We start from the raw sequence: 9356 nt of genomic DNA, 5'->3' as shown, positions 1-9356 counted from the left end.
GTCAGATATGTGCAAATTAATAAGAGATTAATATCCAGAATATATGTTTGCAAATATTTTATTCCATTCTGTGGGTTCTCTCTAACTTTTGTTAATTATTTTCTTTGCTATAGAGTAGATTTTTAGTTTCACCTAAACCCATTTGTCTAATTTTGCTTTTTGTGCCTGTGTGTTTAAGGTCTTATCAAAAGAAAAATCATTGTCCAGTTCAACATCGTGAAGCATTTCTCCTATGCTTTCTTCTAGTAGTTTCATAGGTTTGGGTCTTACATTTAAGTCTTTCATCCATTTTGAGTTGACTTTTTTATGAAGAAAAATAGGATCATTGTTTCATTCTTTTATTTGTCAGTATCCAAATTTCCCAAAACTATTTATTGAAGAGACTATCATTTCCCCAATGTGTGTTCCTTGCAAACCTTATCAAAAATTGCATCCACTTTTCATATCCATTCTTCAATAGATAATCTGTAATACTGAGTCAATTTTGCTATTAGAATGCAGTAGGAATTCTACTTAAAAGTTTGTTGGGCTGAAGGAAAAGCTTTATGCTGTTTTATTTGTCCAACTTTACATTGACATGAGATCTATTTGTCTCCTTTCTCTCTCCCTAAGCTCTCTCTGTGAAACATGAAATTTGTTTCAAAGTGAGACTGTAAATAAGTACAGTGAAGCCCTTCAAACACATTTAATATGTTTTATGTTGAAGAATAAAGACTGAGCCACAATTTAATTAGTGTGCCAATCTTGATTAGAAACACAATTATTCTAAAATGGAACTCTTAAAGGCTAGATAACATTTATTTTATGAATTGCTTGTGATTGAACCGCTTGAAGAAAATGAAGTTAAGTCCATCCGATCACACATGGAAGATAAAGCATTGAAGTTTCTTGCTGCTACGATTGAATATTTCTCAATATATCGAAATTATAAATGTAAGCTAAATATGGTCAAACCGGTTGGAACTCCTTTCAATCAAAAGCAAGGTCATTTTTTAAAACAAAATAAGAATTAAAAATTATATAACAAAGGATAAAATTGCAATAAATCTACAGAATCAAATAGAAACAAATAAAATATACCAACAGTTGGAAGAGGGATAATACAAACTAGTGTTAACTAGATGTGAGCCTGTTAACAGTGGTCCAGAGCACACAATTAGTTATATAAATAAAGACTACAGAGGTAAACATTTGTTAGAAATATATAATAATTAATGAGATTACAAATGCATGTAATCTGGTGTGCTAATAATGGACACAAGTCATGAGAGTAAATAACAAACCAGAGGTACAGCATATATATATACACACACATACATACATATATATGTGTATATATAATGGTTATATGTTATTATTATATATAATGATTGTATGTTGTATATATAAAATGATTGTATGTTATTGTATATATAGATAATCATACTATCAGTTTATTTGGCTCTTAAGGAAAGACTAAAGGATAAATGAACATTTTCAAAATTTAAAAATAATAACAGAATTTTACTGTGCTGGGTAATGCATAACTTTGCATATTGTTGGGATAAAATTATTTTCTGCTCTAAGAAGATACATTCACTTCAGGATGGCCACTTACTCATCTGGCCTCACTCTTCTATGACATAATCCTATGATTGTTATCCCAGATGCTTCTTACCAAACATATCATTGAATACATCTCAGAAATAAAAAAAAAAAAAAAAAGAGAGAAAACCAAGTGAGAGTGCAGCTAGGATGAATTTAAATCACATTATTTTAGTGAAATAAACCTAGCACAGAATAGTGCATACTACATAATTTCAAAAGTAGTTTATGGTTGCAAAATAAGAAAAGTGGCTGTCTTTGGGAAGGACGAGGTACCCTGAAAAGTGGCACACTGAAACTTTTGGAGTGAGAGAAATGTTTTCAATCTTGTTTGTCCTGGTGGCTATCCCAGTTCATGCATTTGTCATAACTGCTGACTCAAACTGCATTTTAAAAAACTTTGCAAAAATTGATTCTTTGTAAATTATACCTCAATAACTAAAAATAAACAAATATTAGAGCAGAAAGTCACATGAGAAAAAAAAATCATAACAAATTTGTTGATCTAGGATTCCTGGATTTAAAACAAGATCTATGGATATTCTTCGACTCTTTAAACTTAATGTAAAACGTTACATCTTGAGGAGATAAAAATGTGCCTTTTCCTAAATATGTGAGTTATCATCAGATTATCCAAAAGGTCTGTGAATCTCCAACACTGTAAAACTCTTGGTTAACCCCCTAAATTAACAAATACGAAGCTATTTTCTCAAGGACACATAATTAATTACCTTGTGTTCTATCATATTTTCCTAATTAGTGTCATCACCTACAGTACCAAACTAATTTCATGTGCAAAATGTTACCCATGGTTTTTCAACTTTGTGTGTCAAAAAAATAATTTATACATTACAAATTGGTTTTAAAACACAAACAATCGTTGCCTAAATTAAAATCCATATTGTGAAAAATAAAGTGGAATGGATAAAACCTGTACTGCTAACACAGTAAAGTTTAAAAGCTAGAGTTTATTTTTAGTATACAGAACACAACTATTTTTTGTATGTTAATTTTATTTCCTGAAATTTTACTGGATAACTTAACCAAGGCCATGAAAGACTTATTCACTGAAAACTACAACACATTGATGAAAGAAATTAAAGACACAAATAAATGAAAGATATTCTATGTTTATAAATGGAAAGACTTAATATTGTTTAAATGTCTATACTACTCAAAAAGTGATCTACATATTCAATGCTACTTCCATCAAATCCCAATGGCATTTCTTACAGAAATAGAAAAAAATCCATCCTAAAATTCATATGGAACAATGAAACACCCAGACCAGTTAAAGTGAACTTGAGAAAGAAAAAACAAGCTATAGGCATCACTCTTCCTGATTTCAGAATACAATACAAAGTTACTGCAATTAAAGCAATATGTTACTAGCATAAAGACAGACATAGGAACCTGTGGAAAAGGATAGAGGATCAAAAATAAACCCACACATTTACAGATCAGTGGGTACAAGAAATGTGACACAAACATACAATATAATTTTATTCAACATGGAAAACAAGAAAACTCTATCATTTGAGACAACATGGTGGATCTGGAAGACATTAGGTTAAGTGAAATGTCAGTCACCAAAGGACAAATACTACAGGACTACACTTACATGAGGTATCTAAAATATTTAAATTTATAGAAAAAGAAAATAGAATGATAATTGACAGGATATGGGTGAGGGGGAAATGGAAAGTTGTTCAATGGATATAAATTACACTTCTAGAAGTTGAATAAATTCTAGATATCTCCTGTGCAGCTTAATACAGTTAACAATATAGTGTTATGCACTTAACATTTGTTAAGAGGGTAGATCTTATGTTAAGTGCTCTTATTCCAAAGAAAAGCAATGAGACACAAGAAAACATTTAGAGGTGATGACTATGTGTATTTCCTTGATGGTGGCAATGGTATCACAGGTGTATGAATATGTCCAGATTCATCAAATTCTATACATTAAGTAGGTTTTTTTGCATATCAGTTATAGCTCAATAAAGCTATAAAAGTTAGAGTTTAAATATTATCTTTTGAGTTGAATTGAGTGAGAATATTAGAAAATACATGTATTTCAGAATCTGATATCCTTGACAATAACAATTACATTTTTGTGTCTGTGAGGACAGTCAGGGTTAAGAAAATTGTCTTTCAATGTCCTGATACAAATAGAAACACTCACAAAATATAATCTGTATTTGGGAGCAAGTATGCTGGGGTCAGAGCTGCTAACATCTCAATCAAAGCAGGATCAGATTCTCACCAGCATATTTTCACAACTTAATAAATCAAAGCACCTAATGAAAACATTTCATGCAGAGAGCAGACAACCAAACCAGTCATACTGCAATGCTTTCTCTGTTCACCTGTGCTATAAACGCTAAAACAAAAGGATTTTTAGCTCTGGTGGTTGATCTCACAATAGTATCACAATTTATGTTGGAAAAATCACCAGAGTATTATTTGAACTAGCAACTCTACCATAGGATAAACTTGCCTTTTTATCTTTTTCGAAAGAAAATATATGCTATTTATTGATCTCCATATTTTTCTTCATTTTTTTTTTCTTGGAATGTTTTAGATTCTCTGAATAGAAGTCTAGAGAGGTTTGTGCACCAATATTATTTAGTATATACTCCATGTCTTAAATTTATAGGAATACTTAATAAAACAGAGGAAGAAAAACCCACAAATACATGGCAGACCTTCAAAATAAGGAAAAATATTTCTGAGAACCAGGGATAGAAGAGAAATGCAAAGTAGTGTGCGAGGTACCTATGGGTGTTGGCAGAAATGCAGCAATTATTGGCTAACATAGACTAAAGTGTTTGACTTACAATAAGGTTTAGAACTATGCTCAATAATAAGATATAGAGACTGCTCATGAAAGAAGGCTTAAACACAACTGTTGCCAAGAGTTACCAGAGGCATTACATATATCAACCAATGGACCTGAGGAGGTAACTTACAAAGACACAGCTTTTTGAGCTGGAACTGAACCAATCATCACATTGCATTAGTAGCAGGATTTATTAACTTCACAATGTAATCACAAATTAGGGAAACCTCACTGTTATTAGAAGAGTATATTCTAGGCTTTGGTGGGTGAAAACAATCCAAAAACGTGTCAGATACAGAAAGCCCATGAAGGGGAAAAAAACAAAAACAAACATAAAAAAGTAGTGTCTAAATCCAAATTCTGTGTAAGTACTGCACACTGATCAATTGCGCCACTGGAGCTCCTCTAAATCCAAATTCTAAATCAAAGTATAATATCTAATTCCATGGAAAGCACAGCACAAAATAAACAGTAAAGAATTAACTCAAAATTAATTTTATAAAAAGGATATAGAAAAATTATAATATTTACTAATTTAAAATAACTGTTATCAAACTGATGCTTTGTACCCTTTAACTATATCTCCCCAATCCCCAGTTTGAACTCCATGAATAGATACAACTAAAATTTGTCAAAATATAATAAAAATAATCACATATTACTCAAAATTATAAATTACTCATTTTAAAAAGCAAGTAACTGTAAATCAATAGACAGAAGTGAAATTAGGGCAAATAGATAAGGATTATAGCAGAATTGTGGGACAATGTAAAACAAAGGCCCAGGAATTAATAACACTATACATAGCAATACTAAGATCAGCTGAAGAGAGAATGAGCAACTTGAAAAATAACACTGAATAATACATGTAAAATACACTTCATTTAGACTTTTTTCAAATAAATTGCTACTTGTAATTTTTCCCATTTTCTTTCTTTTTTGTTTTGTTGCTTTCTTTACTAAGGGGTACTAATGTTCTATTTTTTTATTTGTAAATATTTAAACAAAAATTTTATTTTTTAACTTTATATATTTTGCTTAATTTTTTTAATAGCTAAATACTCAGTATTTCTTTTTTATGTTTTCTGGGTTTGCTGGTTTTAAAAAATGTAAAACATAATATTATACAGATATTCACTTACTTTTTCAAATCTGTTAACACTCAAATTTTTAATGTATGTGAAATTTAATTTTGCATCTTGTGAGCTGTGAGATAATCTTGCTAATTTTGACAATATCATGTGTCAAAAAATTCCTTTCTCTGCTTAATTAAAATAACATCTTTGTCAAATATTTAGTTTCATTATTCATTTACATTTGTTTAAGAGTTTCCTATTAACCCCAAAGATCTATTTTTTAAGTTTTGTAAATTCTATGTAATTGTTATTACAATAACTGAAGTAAATTATGGTGTTGTAACATTAATTTTAAACACAAATGGTTATATCTTGTGTACTACTATACAGAGCTAAAGAGGAGTTACAATACTAGAGTTTTTAGAAGACAGAATTGGTGTGATTTTTTTTTACCATTTTAATATGGTAGGTAGGGGAGAAAAAGGCATATGGAATAGTTTTGAATTATAAAGCCTTTGCTACAAACTGTATGGTAATATATATTAACTTAAATACCACCACAAGAATAGACAGTAGAGGCAGAGACAAAGATATAAATTTAAGACAAGTTAAATCTCAGGTTTCCAAGAGATAGAGGCTAATATGGCAACTAAAATTAAAAGCAGAGCATTCAGGTGGACATTCAAACATAAAGACACAAATTGCATTTTTTCCATATGTGATTGTGAGGAAAGGTGAAGAGACTAAAATAAACTGTCCAAAGAGAAAAGAAAAACATACTGAATACTAAATATTTTGATATTCCTCCATTTAATAAATGATCAAAAAAAATAAGTTAGAATACTAGAATGAGAAAGAATGTCAAAATGTAGAAGAATTAGTTTGTTGTAGTTCCACTCACTCACTGAAAGAGTGAGTAATGACCCTCCAAATGTCACCATGCTACCGTGCACTTGTGAGTGTCATGAGGATACATAATCAGCTCCTTCAAAGAATTTGCGAATGTGCTTATATCACGAACACAAAAACAATGACTTCAAATAAAACTTATAAAATGTGTTTGATAAAATTCATCTTCTTAAAACATCCCTTCATTGTCAGTGACCCTTCGTTATGTCAGCTCTATATTTGTTTTTATATGTTGATAAGCATCTCAATAAAATATAAAATGCTCTGAAGGTATTAGACATAATTTTGAGGCTTCCTTTATTCCTTGGAAGAACTACTTTTCAACATGAATGTCCTTGAATTACACTTTTGAAATTTCTAGTGTACTTACTTCAATAAATAAGAAACTTCTAATAGAATGATTTAATTAAACCCAAGTAAATAATATGACACAGCTATCATATGATAATGTTTATTTATAATGTGGCTGGATTGGTAAAACCTTGAAATTACTTTTATTTATTTCAAGAGTAGTCAGCAGGCTCTAAGAGTAAATGAATAATTCAATAATTAATTCATCACACAATTATTAAATGCCTAACAAGTTCTACTACTTCTCAGACTATAGCTAGTGAAAGATAAATAAAACACTGCTTCTTCATTTAGTGAGAGGGCAGTCAAGCAAATAATTACAAACACTCTGATAAGTGTTATGATATAGCTATGTTTTATGTGCTGTTAGAGTGAGACTGTCTTTAATGGAAGATTTCTAAGAAAGTGTGATTGGAATTAAGATGACAGAAATACATATTAAGATTAGGCTGTAAAGTTATTTTTGTGTATTCTATAAAATGTCAAGTCCCAATTAAATTTCCTAAGAAAGTACATGAAATAATCACATTTTCATTTTATAATTAATCCTTTAGGGACAGTTTTGAATGTTGTATTTTTATAAGGAGAAAATGTGAGCAAGGAGATCAGGTAAAATGCTACTACACAAGTCCTGGCAATAGAAGATCAAGATCTAAGCAAAAACAGTGGCAAATACCATGAAATTCAAGAAAAATTCAAGAAAGAGAAAAGTTCAAGAAAAATACTAACGGTAGAATCTATATGATTCGTAAAAAGTTCCATATGGAGTTTTCATGGATGTGAGAATTTAAAGATATCTTGATGCTTTCTGTCTTAAGTAAATGATAATGCCATAAGTGTTGGGGTCTGCGTGTTTCCTAAACAAAGGAATGAACACACAAGACAACACAAGACAAGACAAACATGGCAGCCACCCCGAATGGCGCACTCTGCTTTATTTTATACAGTCGTTTGTGGAATGTTGCCAAGTCACAAGACACATTGTTGTTTTTGTGACCTTTCCCTGACTTTCTGGATAAACAAGCCCCCAGGGTCTGCTGTTTGCAGCTGGTTCCTTTGTCCTCCTTGTTTGCAAGGAAGGAACGCACTGCTTCGTTTGCAAGAGCAGGACTTATCGGGAACGTCTCATCTGTGAGAACGTAGTCCTCTACAATAAGGATAAGGAATACCACTGTCAGAATATAATTAAATGGAAGATATGTTCAATTATGCATATACTATAGGTGTCCAGAAGGAAGTGAAGTGTACAAATTTGAGAGCGTGTATCTAAGATTTAGAGATCATCAGCAGATTGTGAATGAGAAGTATACAATTTAGTCGGTTAGAGTTTCTTCCTTTGAGAATGCTGACTAAGCAATGTCAAATATTTGTTCTTAAGTCTTCTTCAAATTCCCACCCATATTTCCATATTTCCACTTGCACATTATTAAAACATAATTTGTAAGATTAAATTTCAGATTTGCTTATATTGTAAAACTGTGAATTATTGCATTGGAAGTGGGGACATTCTTCTCTTAACACCAATGCTTATACAAAATGTTTATAATCTTGCAGATAGTTAATACTTTCCCTTTAATCGATGGCATAGCATTCTAGTCTCCTATTGCCAGAATACTACATTTTGTGATACAACCAAAGTAAACCTTGGGGCATCCCTACAAACTAGGCTTAATGTCTCCCCTACTTGCAATTTAATTCAAATCTTTAGTGTCGTTCTTCTACTCTCATACCTAAAATCCAGAACTTATGACAAATAGTGTCATACATCTTTCTCATGCCTCAGTATTTACATTTTTCAAACTCAATGTACTGTCTTCTCTCCAAACTTCTTGCTCCTTTCAATGTGCCCAAATCTTTTTAATATTTGTATATTGGAAGAAACAACATAGTTAATTCCAACTCCCATTTCTGTATTCAGTTAGTATGCTTGTATGTATTTTACTATCTCTTCTCTTTCTCATTCCATTTCTCATCCTAGCTGCATTCACGATTTATCAGGGTCTTCTTTTATGCCTAGAATACTCTAATAGTTTCCTAATTGTTGAGCACTATTTTCCCTCCACCAAACTCACCATTTAAAACAGATGATTAATGGCTAGATTATAGGGAAGAGCTTACACACTGATAAAACATTTTAATGCATTCTTGGGTTCAATAAAATATGTTAAAAATTCAGAACTGTGTGCAACATACAGAGTAATTGCTATTTAATGTTTCCCATTTTAACATTATTATTTCTAATATTTAGTTAAACGTGTTGCAAATATATTTTGCCATTTTGTGACTTTTGTTCTTTTACAATAAATAAAATTTTATATTTCAAGATAGTTTAGTTTTTTAATTAAAATAATCCTAATCTTAGCATTCTAAACACTTCATTATACAGGAGAAATTTATATTTCTAAATTTATATTTATATCAATATTAAATTTATATTTCTAAATCTCATATTTTCTTTGAAGATTAATTATAAGAGATTTAGATTAACTTCAGTATTCCTAGCCTATCCCAAATTTCTGAACCCTGTGGTTCTTCTCACGCTTTTCTCTTGCCTTTTATTATCTCCCTTAGGAGCTCTGCATGGTAGAATTCTA

Source organism: Chlorocebus sabaeus, chromosome 9, assembly GCF_047675955.1.
Source record: "Chlorocebus sabaeus isolate Y175 chromosome 9, mChlSab1.0.hap1, whole genome shotgun sequence".
Classification (NCBI taxonomy): Eukaryota; Metazoa; Chordata; class Mammalia; order Primates; family Cercopithecidae; genus Chlorocebus; species Chlorocebus sabaeus.
This window is presented reverse-complemented; position numbering follows the sequence as displayed.